Below are 13547 nucleotides of genomic sequence, written 5' to 3' on the forward strand. Positions count from 1 at the left end.
TGTGCAAATGCCTGGGCGCCATGTTCATATCTGTGTTACAAACACATGGTGCCCCACTTAACCAGCAAGGTGAGGGTCAGTCTTCTCTCTTTCTTGCTGGCTGCATGGGTGGCAGGAGATGGCCAGGAGTTCAGTTGGAGTTTGGTGGCCAGCTAGGAGTGGCAGTGACGGGGGCATGAGCCATTCTCCTGCACTGGTCAGCTAAGGGCAAGGGTAATGGAGGAAATATCCTTTTAGACCTGTGGTTTCCAACTTTTGGTCTTCCAGGTGTTTTGGACTTCAGATCCCACAATTGCTAACAGCTGGTAAACTGGCTGGGATTTCTGGGAGTCCAAAACACCTGCAGAAACAAAGGTTGGGAACCACTGATCTAGACAGTGGATCAGGCAAAACTGGACCCAGTCCAAATGACCATACTATATTGAAGTCCTGGGATAGTACAGAGTTCCAAACAAGATGGAGACAGAGTATAGAGAAAACAACAGCAACAGAAGACTCACTGGAACCTACCTCATATCATGAAGAGTGCCACAAGTTCTCACAACCTCTGAGGATGCCTGCCATAGATGCAGGTGAAACGTCAGGAGAGAATGTTTCTCAAACATGGCCATATAGCCCGAAAAACCTACAACTTTGTGATTCTGGCCATGAAAGTCTTCAACAAGAGACTGGTTTGGAGTAATAGGAGCATTGAAGCACTGGGCATTCATTCAAACTATGATCAATTTAAAAATAAAGATGCTTTTAGATCTGTCAGATCGGCCTTAATTTCTCCTTGCCACACTGGATTACACACCATTGCACTGTGCCACTATACTTCTGTGGCTTTTCATAAATGGAGCATTTGGGGAGGTGTGTTTTGCTTTGGTGATTCCACCATTATGTCTCATAAAATCATCCAGGCTACCATTGTTTGTGCATCTGCAAACACACTAAAGGCCTTGTACAAAACATTGGAGTCATGGAGTTCTTTGAAAGTGCCAAAGGAGCCTTATAATTTGCAGACTCTGTATCACAGGTCCTGCTACTATATTCTGCTGTAATTAAATTGCACTTCTGTTGTCATTTTCCCAGTCTACTGAACATTTGCTTTTTCTGTTACCTTCTTTTGCCTGTGCTGCACAGCAGAGGGCAGCAAAATCCTACATTTGAATCACTATCTGTGGAAAAATGAAACTGTATCACACTATATGTAGGTCTCCTTATCTTCCTTATAATATCACATAGACTTCCTTCAACAGACAAATGGCATATGTGGGTGAATGTTTGTGGGTGCATATGGAAGCTTGTAGAAAGCGAGTGCAAATATAAGCCAGGAAACCAGTGCAATTTGTATTCAAAATGGGGAATAATGACACTTTGAAAAGGTTCAATTGGAGACAGCGTTATGATGGGTCTATTGCCCTTTTTTTCTAGAACAAAGTATAATGTTTTTGAAGGGCTCTCAGAGGACAGTCCTTTCTTTGATGTCTATTTGAAAGGCTGCCCAGAAGAAGCCCAGATTAAAGAAAAATGTCAATGAATATCAGGCCATTGAGATGGTCCATTTTCCAGCTAGTCCCTGTACTAAATTGGTACACAGACTCACTATTCGCAGTCATCTCAATTAGGTGAGGCTAGGAAAATGTATTTTTGGACTATAACTCCCAGAACCCCCATATCTGAGTGAGATGCATTTGAGAGGCGGCCCTAGGTAATTTTCAATGGTAAGCAAGCAGTATTTTGCCCCCCCCCCCCCCAACCAATCACTGAAATATATTTTCTGTTCGTCGTGGGAGTCCTGTGTGCCATATTTGGAGTTCAGAATGCTCTTTGATTGTAGGTGAACTATACATCCCAGTAACTACAACTCACATATGTCAAGGTCTATTTTCCCCCAAGAGCGCCTCAAGAGCACCCCTGGGCAAAATAAACTGTACTGCAAATGCTTACTTTGCGTAATGGGTTGAGCCGCCCCTGTGTGTGTGTGCCTTCAAGTTGCATTATGGTAACTCCATAAATTTCATAAGATTTTAAAGGCAAGGAATATTCAGTTTTCCCAGTGCTTCCTCTGAAATATAACCCACAGTTATATTTCCCCAGGCAGTAAGAAGCCAGACTTTGAAACTGCTAGAGCATTAAATGCTAATCAAGGTGGCCAATTACTACATTCTCACCTATCTCAAAAAGACAAGAGTTCTTTCTCCAACCCTGGAAATTCCACAGATATATGAACCCCATTAGTGACTGGACTGACCTTGAAGGAGCTGGGGGTGGTGACGGCCGACAGGGAGCTCTGGCGTGGGCTGGTCCATGAGGTCACGAAGAGTCGGAGACGACTGAACGAATGAACAACAACATGAACCCCATTTTCCTAGTTTCTAACAGACCTCGCAACCTGTGTGCGTGCTTGTCATAAATGCAGGTGAAACGTCAGGAGGGAATGCTTCTGGAACATGACCATACAGCATGGAAAACTCACAACAACTCAGTGATTCCAGCCATGAAAGCCTTCGACAATACATAACCCACAGTGTCTGATATTCATGAGTAGTCTTCCATCTGAGTATTAACCAGAGCTGACCCTGTTTTGTTTCCAAGATCATATGGGATCTGGTGCTTTTAGTTCATGTGCTGTCTATTTAATAAATCTCTTATCATGCATGATTTTTTTTTCTAAATCTGCTTGCATATATATGAATCTGCTTTGGCATATACATATTTGGAGCAAAATTGTTTCCGCTTTGGTCCGCTTTCTCTCTTTGACGATGCATATTTGGCCCCCTGCATTGGAGGAATTCAGACATCTCCAGTCACAAGGAAGTCAGAGTCGGAACCAGGATCAGTGAAGAATTCATGCTAATTTCAGCCGGCGAGATGATGTGGGAGGCATTTTTCCAAAGATAATGTTCCAGTGGCCACAGCAGCCTCTTAATCCTCTCATACAAGGAGATTTTCCCAGTGCAATATCCATTAACCGATTATCCATTCAGTTGAGGCATAGAACATTAGGGCACATTTTTTAGAAGAAGAAGGAGAGGATAGTATTAATGCCCAGCCAAAAGCCTTAAAATGCAAGCGGCGCTTTCTCCCGCATGACGCCAAGGGCTTCTCTCTTCTGCTTTTTTTTGTCTTTCTGCTTCTTTCTTCCACTGCAACTGAAGCTATGAAAAGTGGCCCTTCCGCAAAATAAGGATTCCACCTTCCAAGTATAATTTTCCTTTGGTCCCCAACTTCTCCCATCGCAGAGACGGAGTCAGTGCAAATTATTCACACCTACAAATCCTTATATATGACCCCAATACCCACAGAACCGATATATGCCGTTTCATTTATATATGGTTTCAATAACAGTCAGTTCTCTAAATTTGTTGGGGTGATGGGCACAGGACCCCCTTGAAAGTGAAAAATTGCATTTTTAGAAATTTGAGAGAACACCTCCTTAGGAATTTCTAGGTTTTCTAGTTCTAGCAAGCCAACTTTGTTGGAGTGTGCAAGGAATTAGTGTGTGAGAGAGAACTGTAAAAAATATATATGACGCTGATTGGTTGGACAATGCCTGGGGAGATGGCTGAGCCTGGGGCTTTTGGATACTGTTACTTTTTGTTCAGGCTTTTATTGTGTGTTTGAATGTATGGTATTTTGATTTGTAAACTGCCTTAAGCCCAGGTTTTGGTGAAAAATAGGGAATAATTGAAGCTAATTATAGTAATAATTTTGGAGCATGCAAGGAATCAGTGAGTGTGTGTGTCAACTGTAAAATAAGATGCATTAAACTGATTGGTCGGGCAGTGCCCGGGGAGATGGTTGAGCCTGGGACTTTTGAATACTGTTACTTTTTGTTCAGGCTTGAGCTATACAGGTGCAGAGAGAAGAAGAGAGAAGCAAAGAGAGACAGAGTTTGGAGTGTGCTCTTGCTTCATGAGCTGCTGAAGAAGTTTATCTACATGGCCAAAGAAAGACCATTTTAAATCTCTTATAAAAGGACATTATGTGAGTTGATGCAAGTGATCATATTGTACATATGTTATTCTAAAATAAGAAGAGTAAACTACTTGTTCTTTACTGATCACCTGCCACGGCATATTTTCTTTCTCTGGCAAGGCAGTGTGTGGGGTGATTAAACGTGAACTACACATTTTACATTATGCCACAAACTTCCACTAGAACAGTGGTTCTCAACCTCTGGTTCTCCAGGTGTTTTGGACTTCAACTCCCAGAAATCCCAGTCAGTTTACCATCTGTTAGGAAGTCCAAAATACTTGGAGAGCCAAAGGTTGGGAACCACTGCACTAGAATATGAACACAGAATGGCCTTGGAGGACTTAGAGGTCCCTATGGAATTGTTTTCTCTAGCAGTTTCTAAGTCCTCTAGCATGATTGGAGGAGGTTGACCGTAGGGTCACACTGGAGGACTTACAGGTTCCTAGAGAAAATGATTTTAATCAGATCTGTGAATAATCAAATTTGTAAAAGCCAAAACTGCAATTGTGGAAGAATGGCTGTTTTCACTTAGGGCATCTTGTACAAGCTATAACAGACATGGGAAATCTTGGGCCCTCGAGGTGTTTTGGACTTCAACTCCCACTATTCCTAACAGCCTCAGGCACTTTCCTTTCCCCCTCAGCTGCTTAAGCCTGAGGCTGTTAGGAATTGTGGGAGTTGAAGTCCAAAATACGTACCTGGAGGGGCCAAGTTTTCCCATAACTGAGCTACACCCCCTTTTCAATACTTCCATCACTCATCCTAGTAAACATAATAGGGTTCTCTATTATCTATAGTTTCACATATTCAAACAAATTCTGGAAATGAATTCTCTGTGGATATGGGTTTTGTGTATGTGTTGTACTCTATTTGCCCTGCTTGCAATCCCTTGTTAACTTTGCTGTCGTCGTGTGCCTTTAAGCCATTCCCAGCCTATGCTGAACCTAAGAGGTTTGAATTTGGGACTCCCTGTTCCCAATCCAGCGCTTTGATCCTTGCTCTGTATTGCTTCTCTCAGATCAGCTGTAGTTGTAAAGAAGGAAAGATATGAAGATTGAAACACAGTAGAACAAAAAGAAAATGCAACAATCAGTGTGCTGAATTTGCACAATTCAAATGCAAATTGGAACAATTTCCATAATATGCAAATTAGTTGCCTAGATTTGAAGAAGTGGAATATGGTAATGCTACACACCCTTTCCTTTCCCTTATTGTGTTCACTGAATCATTCCTCTTCTGGTTCTCTTTTCCATATGGGGGCCCCACCTGAACCCCAGCTCTGGCTCTCTTAGCATGCTCAAGGGATGTCTCCATACAATGCCACACACTTCGGAGACCATACAGGTTAATGCCCTTGCTTATTTTAAAGTACACCAAGAAAATTTAACTATCCCTAAGAGTCACAGATCCTGTACATCATATTTTTAATCCAAATCCACAAAAATCCCAGGAGTTCAGCCTCTGTTTGAAGACCAAGTACAGCCTTCTCTAACAGGCAATAGTCATCCATCTGAGATCTATTTTAATTGGTAACTTGGGAGAACTGAATGTAGAATCTTCTGCATGCCAACAAATAACTACTTTTACCATTGGCGAATTATATATTTTAGGTTCAAGTATCATTATGATGATCCCTTAAGGCAGTGGTTCTCAACCTTCCTAATGTCCCGACCCCTTAATACCATTCTTCATGTAGTGGTGACCCCCAAGCATAGAATTACTTTCATTGCTACTTCATAACTGTAATTTTGCTACTGTTGTGAATTGTAATGTAAATATCTTATATGGCGGGTGTATTTTCATTCACTGGACCAAATTGGGCACAAATAATCAATACACCCAAATTTAAATATTGATGGGGTGGGGGGATTGATTTTTGTCATTTGGGAGTTGTAGTTGCTGGGATTTATACTTAACCTACAATCAAAGAGCATTCTGAACTCCACCAATGATGGAATTGAACCAAACTTGGCACACAGAACTCTCATGACCAACAGAAAATACTGGAAAGGTTTGTTGGGCATTGACCTTGAACTTTGGAGTTGTAGTTCACCTACATCCAGAGAGCACTGTGGATTCAAACAATGATGGATCTGGACCAAACTTGGCACGAATACTCAATATGCCCAAATGTGAACACTTGTGGAATTTGGGGAAAATAAACCTTGACATTTGGGAGTTGTAATTGCTAGGATATATAGTCCACCTACAATCAAAGAGCATTCTGAACCCCACCAACGATAGAATTGGGCCAAATTTCCCACACAGAAGCCCCATGACCAACAGAAAATACTTTGTTTTCTGATGGCCTTTGGCAACATCTTTGACATCCCTTCGCGGCCTCCCCAAGGGTCCCAACCCTCAGGTTGAGAAACGCTGCCTTAAGGGAGGAACCCAAACGTGGGCAGATATTTTGATTCATAAGAGCATAATAGTTCTAGAAATGTGAATCTCTATTAAAAATAAGTCTTTTGTAAATTGAATAGGTCTTAATTTTGAGGGACTGTGACCTGGCCCTCTGTGTAAAAAGTTTGAGTGTGTAGATGCACCCTAAAATGTGCAACATGGCCAAAGACATTGGACTGCTGCTCCCATCAGGCCTAGCTAGCTTAACTAATGCTGAAGAAAGCTCAAAGTTGCAGTTCAGCAACAGCTAAAATCCCTAGCATCTCCAATTAAAATAATCATTCAGTAGATGTCCTCATGGTATGGTGATTCCACATCTTGGAGAAATGCTACCAGACCAAAAAATATTGGGATAAATGAACCAAGTATGAGCAAAAACATTCAGGAAGGGAGCTGTGTGACTGGCTTTCCAGACACTATTGGACTACTGCTAATATCCGCCCTATTCAACATAGCTGATGGCGAGAAATACTTAGATATTAAGTTCAACAGTGTCTGGTTGAATGCCCCATATCTATCCAATACTTCACAGATGAAAACTGGGAAATCAATGACAAAGCAATACCAATGTGGAATATAAATGTTGTAAATAAAGCCCTACGTATGTAAATACCAACAGTGGTGATTTCTCCACAGACATCAGGGGTTCGCAAAGGGAACTCAGGGCAGATAACAGAACACACATATGGCAATCATTCAGTGCGGATTATAACAACAACAAGACAGACAACAGATAGAGTTATGTAGGCTTTCCCATATTTTGGCATCTTTGGAGGCTCTGCTGAGTTCCGGCCACCGGGACGCTGTTGCTCCATCTTTCTGCCAAAAGCTTTCTTTGTTCGTAAATTTCCTCCCTTTCCTGATCTAAACACCGAGCCTAAGTAAATACATCTCCGCTTTTAATGCAGTTCCTATTTATCTTCTCACATTTGTTTTCAAATTGCTAGGTTGGCAGAAGCTGGCTAAAGATCAGGAGCTCACCCTGACCTAGGTTTTGAACTTTCAACCTTCTGGTTGGCAAGATTACTGCAGCTTGATGATTAACCTCCTGTGCTAAAATCCGGCTTGCCATTGTCCCATACATTAGGGTGTTGGGGGGAGTTCTTGGAATGTTGTTCCAACTCTGGGAGGGCTGAAAGGTTCAAACTGGAGTCCCTCTGGCTTGCCTTCAGAAAGATTTATTCAAATAAAAATAAAACATTATAAATATAACCATGAGAGTGGGGAGCAGTGAGGAGTTGGAAAGTGGGGGGGGGGGGGGGGATGGATGGCTGCTTTTATAGAGGTAGAAAGTTATGGAATTGGTTCATTGATTCCGGGCAGATCCACGTGTGTGTGCCAAGGAAGAAATGGAAAAAAGTGACAGACAGGGAGTGTGGTTGCTACAAGAAAGCAGGAGCCACAATGGTGGGATTTGGGTGTTGCTGCTGGTGTGTGAGTGTTAGGAGGACAGAGGGACGCCACCACTGAGCTGTCTGCCCATATCCTTTGGAAAACCACAAATCCTATTCCTGGGACCTTTTATTTTGAGGGTAGGGGCATGGATTTTTGACAACACAAGCTTGGAAAGGCAGTTTTCTTTTCCTTGTGACTACTAGGAAGAACAAGACTCTATCCCAAGGGTTCTCTATCTGTGGACCGCAAGACCTAAAGTAAGGTCCAAGACTCTAGATCATTAAAGATGGTTTTCTGTGGGTGAGCAGATGGCGACTACTGGGTGGCAAGTGTTCTTTATCAAAAACTAGAGCTGATGTGGTCTATCCAATGCAATTTTCTGAATCAGCACCCCAAATAACCAGACCAAATCTAAAACTGATTGGTACCCTTTTGGTACTAATGTTGGAGAGTGGTCCCTGGCCAGGTGGTCCCTGGTCAAAGTGGTCCCTGGCCAGGTGGTCCCTGGTCAAAGTGGTACCTGGCCAAGTGGGCCTTGATCAAAGTAGTCTCTGGCCAAGCGATCCTTAGTCAAAGTGGTCCCTGGCCAGGTGGTCCCTGGTCAAAGTGGTACCTGGCCAAGTGGACCTTAATCAAAGTAATCCCTGGCAAAGTGATCCTTAGTCAAAATGGTCCCTGGCCAGGTGGTCCCTGGTCAAAGTGGTCCCTGGCCAGGTGGTTCTTGATCAAAGTGGTCCCTGGCCAAGTGGTCCTTGATCAAAGTAGTCTCTGGCCAAGTGATCCTTAGTCAAAGTGGTCCCTGGCCAGATGATCCTTGATCAAAGTGGTCCCTGGCCAGGTGGTCCCTGGTCAAAGTGGTACCTGGCCAAGTGGACCTTGATCAAAGTAATCCCTGGCAAAGTGATCCTTAGTCAAAATGGTCCCTGGCCAGGTGGTCCCTGGTCAAAGTGGTCCCTGGCCAGATGGTTCTTGATCAAAGTGGTCCCTGGCCAAGTGGTCCTTGATCAAAGTAGTCCCTGGCCAAGTGATCCTTAGTCAAAGTGGTCCCTGGTCAGGTGGTCCTTGATCAAAGTGGTCCCTGGCCAAGTTGTCCCTGTTCAAAGTGGTCCCTGGCCAAGTGATCCTTAGTCAAAGTGGTCCCTGGCCAAAGTGGTCCCTCGTCAAAGTGGTTCCTGGCCAAATGGTCCCTGGTCAAAAAAAGGTTGGGAACTACTACTCTATCCCTTCTGTCCTCTTTCCCCTACTGAGTTAACTGAGAGCAAATTACTTTTGTGCTTTGAGCTCAGTTTGCAGCAACTGAAGTAAGCTGAGGACAAAGAGGGAAAGTGGAAGAAGAGAGAAACTTGGATCTCCTAAAAGCAGCTATATTCATCTCCAGCATCAGCAATGTTTGAAGGTGTAGAATATTGTGTCCTCCACTATCCTGAGAAGCAGGCAATAAATTTTATTTGCAGGCAAAGATGAATGCTTCGAGTTCCCTGGAAGCACACTCACATTGAGGCTGACACCTGGTTACATCACAGATAAATGGCTTTTCATAGCTTTTAGATGCTGCAGTAATAACAAACAGTAAATAATAATGAGGACTGCCAGCCAATTGCAAGGGATGTAGTCTGTGTGCCAAGAGCTGTCAGAGCCAAATCTCAAAACAAATCTTAAAAACCTTCAGCCACCTACTCAGGTGTTTGTTTAGATTAATAGAGGGGTTTGATTTCATTTTTTAAAATGTATGTAGCTATTTGGTTAGTCAGAAAATCTGGTTTGTTATTTATCTGATTGGCTGAAAGAACACCAAACACATTTGGAAATTTGTTTCAATGGAAGCCGCATTTTCTGATCGTTTTGTTTTGTATGGATGTATCTCTATATTGTAGAATCAAAGCAGCTTGACACCAGTTTAACTTGGATTGGGCTTTTCCTGCATGGCAAGGGGTTGGACTACATGACCCATGTGGTCTCTTCCAACTCTATTATTCTATGATTCTATGAACTGCCATGGCTCAATGAGATGAAATCATGAAAGTTGTAGATTTTCAAGTTCTTCAGGCTATTCTTATTTATTTATTTATTTATCATCTTTGTATGCCATCTTTCTCAGCCCGGAGGCGACTCAAGGTGGTTCACAGTCTGCAACAATTCGATGCCTCAACAATTATAAAAACAATTAAAACACTTCTAAAATACTATTAAAACATTTAGCATATAATATAAAAACTGTACAAGGTCATAAAGACATTGTCATGAGCATCTCCTTACTAAAGTCATTATCCAATTGCATTGTCAAGTGGTTCAGTGATTTAATATTTACCTGATTATGCTGCATTGAAGAGCCAGGTTTTAACCTTTTTGGAATGTCAGAAGGGAAGGGGCTGATGTTATATCCCTAGGAAGGGCGTGCCACATCCGAGGGGCCACCACTGAGAAAGCAATGTTCTTCCAAAATTGCCGCGCTTCAGCAAACTACAACTCCCCAGGATTACATAGCATTGAGACAGGATGCTTAAAGTCCTGTACAGCTGCATTAAGGCTATACATTGAGACAGGATGGTTAAAGTGGGGGTTTAAACTCTGGAAAAACATTTAACCAAGCCATCTTTGATAAAATAATGTAGAGACATCACACTGGCAATGAAGATCCACATAGTTAAAGCAATGGTATTCCCCATAGTAACCTATGGATGTGAGGTCTGGACCATAAAGAAAGCTGAGCAAAGGAAGATAGACACTTTTGAACTGTGGTGTTGGAGGAAAATTCTGAGAGTGCCTTGGATTGCGAGAAGATCAAACCAGTCCAGAAAACAATGCCCTACTGCTCATTGGAGAGAAGGATACTTTGGCCACATAATGAGAAGACAGGAAAGCTTGGAGAAGACAATAATGCTTGGGAAAATGGAAGGAAAAGGGAAGAGGGGCCGACCAAGGCAAGCTGGATGGATGGTATCCTTGAAGTGACTGGCTAGACCTTGAAGGAACTGGGGGTGGCCCAGTTCAGCCGTGACAGGGACCTCTGGTGTGGGATGGTCCATGAGGTCACGAAGAGTCGGAAGCAACTGAACAACTAAACAACAACAACAAGCCATCTTCCTTTTTTGCTAGAAGGTGGGTTCACAGCAGATGATGAGACTTGGCATTACAATGATTGGGAAAGAAGTCAACTAATTAAATGGCCCCTAAAGTCCTTGTAAGTTGTAGCAAGGAATCTGTGAAGACTTGTAAACTGCAGCAAGCTGCTCCTTCACAAAATGACCTGGAGATTTTCCCATAGATCTTCCCTTATCCCTTGAGCAGAGTCCATCAAAACTGGAGAATTTGCACCCAAGAACTAGAAATCCAGGGGCAGGCCCTCAGAATTGGCCACCCTATCCGTGCCTTAGTTGCACCGTGTCTTAAGGACTGCAGTGTGCTTTATGCAAGGCCAGATTAAGGTGGTTGGAGCCCTGGAGCAGCTCCAAAAATAGAACCCTCTTTGTAGGCATGTGTGAGCAGTTCTAGGAATGGTGGCAGCTCTAGAAATAAAAATGAGCAAATTAATAATAAATAAAAGTCAGCAGACAGCAGCACGCACACACACAATCTTCCTATATAAATCCATTTTTAGCCCTAAGGCTTCAGCGAGACTAATTGCCTACCCCATACATTTTTTTGTATCCAGTTCTTTGAGTAACCCACAAAAATAACAGAAATATCAGGAGATTCAGAAAGTGGTTGGGGTAGGAGAGTAAGCAAACTACACCACTGCACTCAAGAAACTTGAGCTTCTGTTCTCTTATAAATCATAGTATCATAGACTCATAGCGAAATAAGGTTGGAAGAAATCACATGGGTCATCTAGTCCAACCCCCTGCCATGCAGGGAAAAAAACACAATCAAAGCACCCCTGACAGATGGCCTGGAATAATCCCATTAATTCAATCATTGATCATTTGGCCTGGCTCTATGCGGGACTACTTTTGATGAACATTCAGAGGTTTCCATTGGTGCAAAATCCAGTATCTAAGAGTCTATCTACACTCTATTATCTATATAAATAAAAATGTAATGTTAGTTCGTGCTACCACCAGAACTCAAAAACCACTGGGGAAATTGGCACCAAATTTGGACACAAGACACCTAACAGTCCAATTTATGTCCTCCACTCAAAAAAATTGATTTTGTCATTTGGGAATTGTCGTTGCTGGGATTTATAGTTTACCTACAATCAAAGAGCATTCTGAACTCCACCAATGATGGAATTGGGCCAAACTTTGCACACAGGGCTCCCATGACCAACAGAAAAAACTGGAAAGGTTTGGTGGACATTGAGTTTGGGAATTATAGTTCACCCACATCCAGAGAGCACTGTGGACTCAAACAATGATGGATCTGGACCAAACTTGTCATGAATATTCCATATGCCTAAATATGAACACAGATGGAGTTTAAGGGAAATAGACCTTGACATTTGGGAGTTGTAGTTGCTGGGATTTATAGTTCACCTACAATCAAAGAGCATTCTGAACTCCACCAATAGTGGAATTCAACCAAACATGGCATACAGTACTTCCATGACCAACAAAACACACTGGAAGGGTTTGGTGGGCATTGACCTTGAGTTTGGGAGTTATAGTTCACCTACATCCAGAGAGCACTGTGGACTAAAACAATGATGGATCTGGGCCAAACTTGACACAAATATTCCATATGCCCAAATATGAACACAGATGGAGTTTAAGGGAAATAGACCTTGACATTTGGGAGTTGTAATTGCTGGGATTTATAGTTCACCTACAATCAAAGAGCATTCTGAACTCCACCAATGATGGAATTCAACCAAACATGGCATACAGGACTTCCATGACCAACAGAACACACTGGAAGGGTTTGGTGGGCATTGACCTTGAGTTTGGGAGTTGTAGTTCATCTACATCCAGAGAGCACTGTGGACCCAAACAATGATGGATCTGGACCAAACTTGACACAAAAATTCCATATGCCTAAATAAGAACACAGATGGAGTTTAAGGGAAATAGACCTTGACATTTGGGAGTTGTAGTTACTGGGATTTATAGTTCACTACAATTAAAGAGCATTCTGAAACCCACAAACAACAGAAATGGGCCATACTTCCCACACAGAACCCCCATGACCAACAGAAAATACTTAAGGCCATCCAGTCCAACTCTCTTCACCAGGGCAAGAAAATGTAATCGGAGCCCTCCTGACAAAGAGCCATCCAGTCATAAATATAGATAGATATGATTCTCTCTCTCACACACACAGATATAGTATCATAGATTTGAAAGAGACCCTTAAAGAAGGACTATGATATGTTGCATATTCCAGAGTAGGCAAACCAGACACTCTCCACATCAACACTGACAAAGAAACAACAAGAAATACTGTTTACTCACAAGCATAAAGGAATTATATATATTAGAAACCAACACTTTCTCATTACTTTATTTTCCAGATCACCAGACCTGGCCACAGCAACGCGTGGCAGGGGACAGCTAGTTCTTCATATATTTGCTGGGAAGAACTTGACATAATTAAAATTAAAATGTGGAAGAAAGCAAAACTGCCAGAGTTGCTCATTCAGGTGGCAGGCTTTGACTACTTTGCTCCTAGATGTCTGCCATTGTGTCCTTATGAATTGAATTGTGTTTGCTGGCCTCTACTGTGCTTCCTTATCTTTCAACAGTGACAAGGCAGGCAGGTACAACATAATCCTCGCCATAGAGAGAGGAGCTGGGCTTACTGCAACTGTCCAGTGCAGACAGATGAACATTTCATCCAGTTCTTCC

The sequence above is a fragment of the Anolis sagrei genome, chromosome 1, assembly GCF_037176765.1.
Source record: "Anolis sagrei isolate rAnoSag1 chromosome 1, rAnoSag1.mat, whole genome shotgun sequence".
In the NCBI taxonomy this organism is placed as follows: domain Eukaryota; kingdom Metazoa; phylum Chordata; class Lepidosauria; order Squamata; family Dactyloidae; genus Anolis; species Anolis sagrei.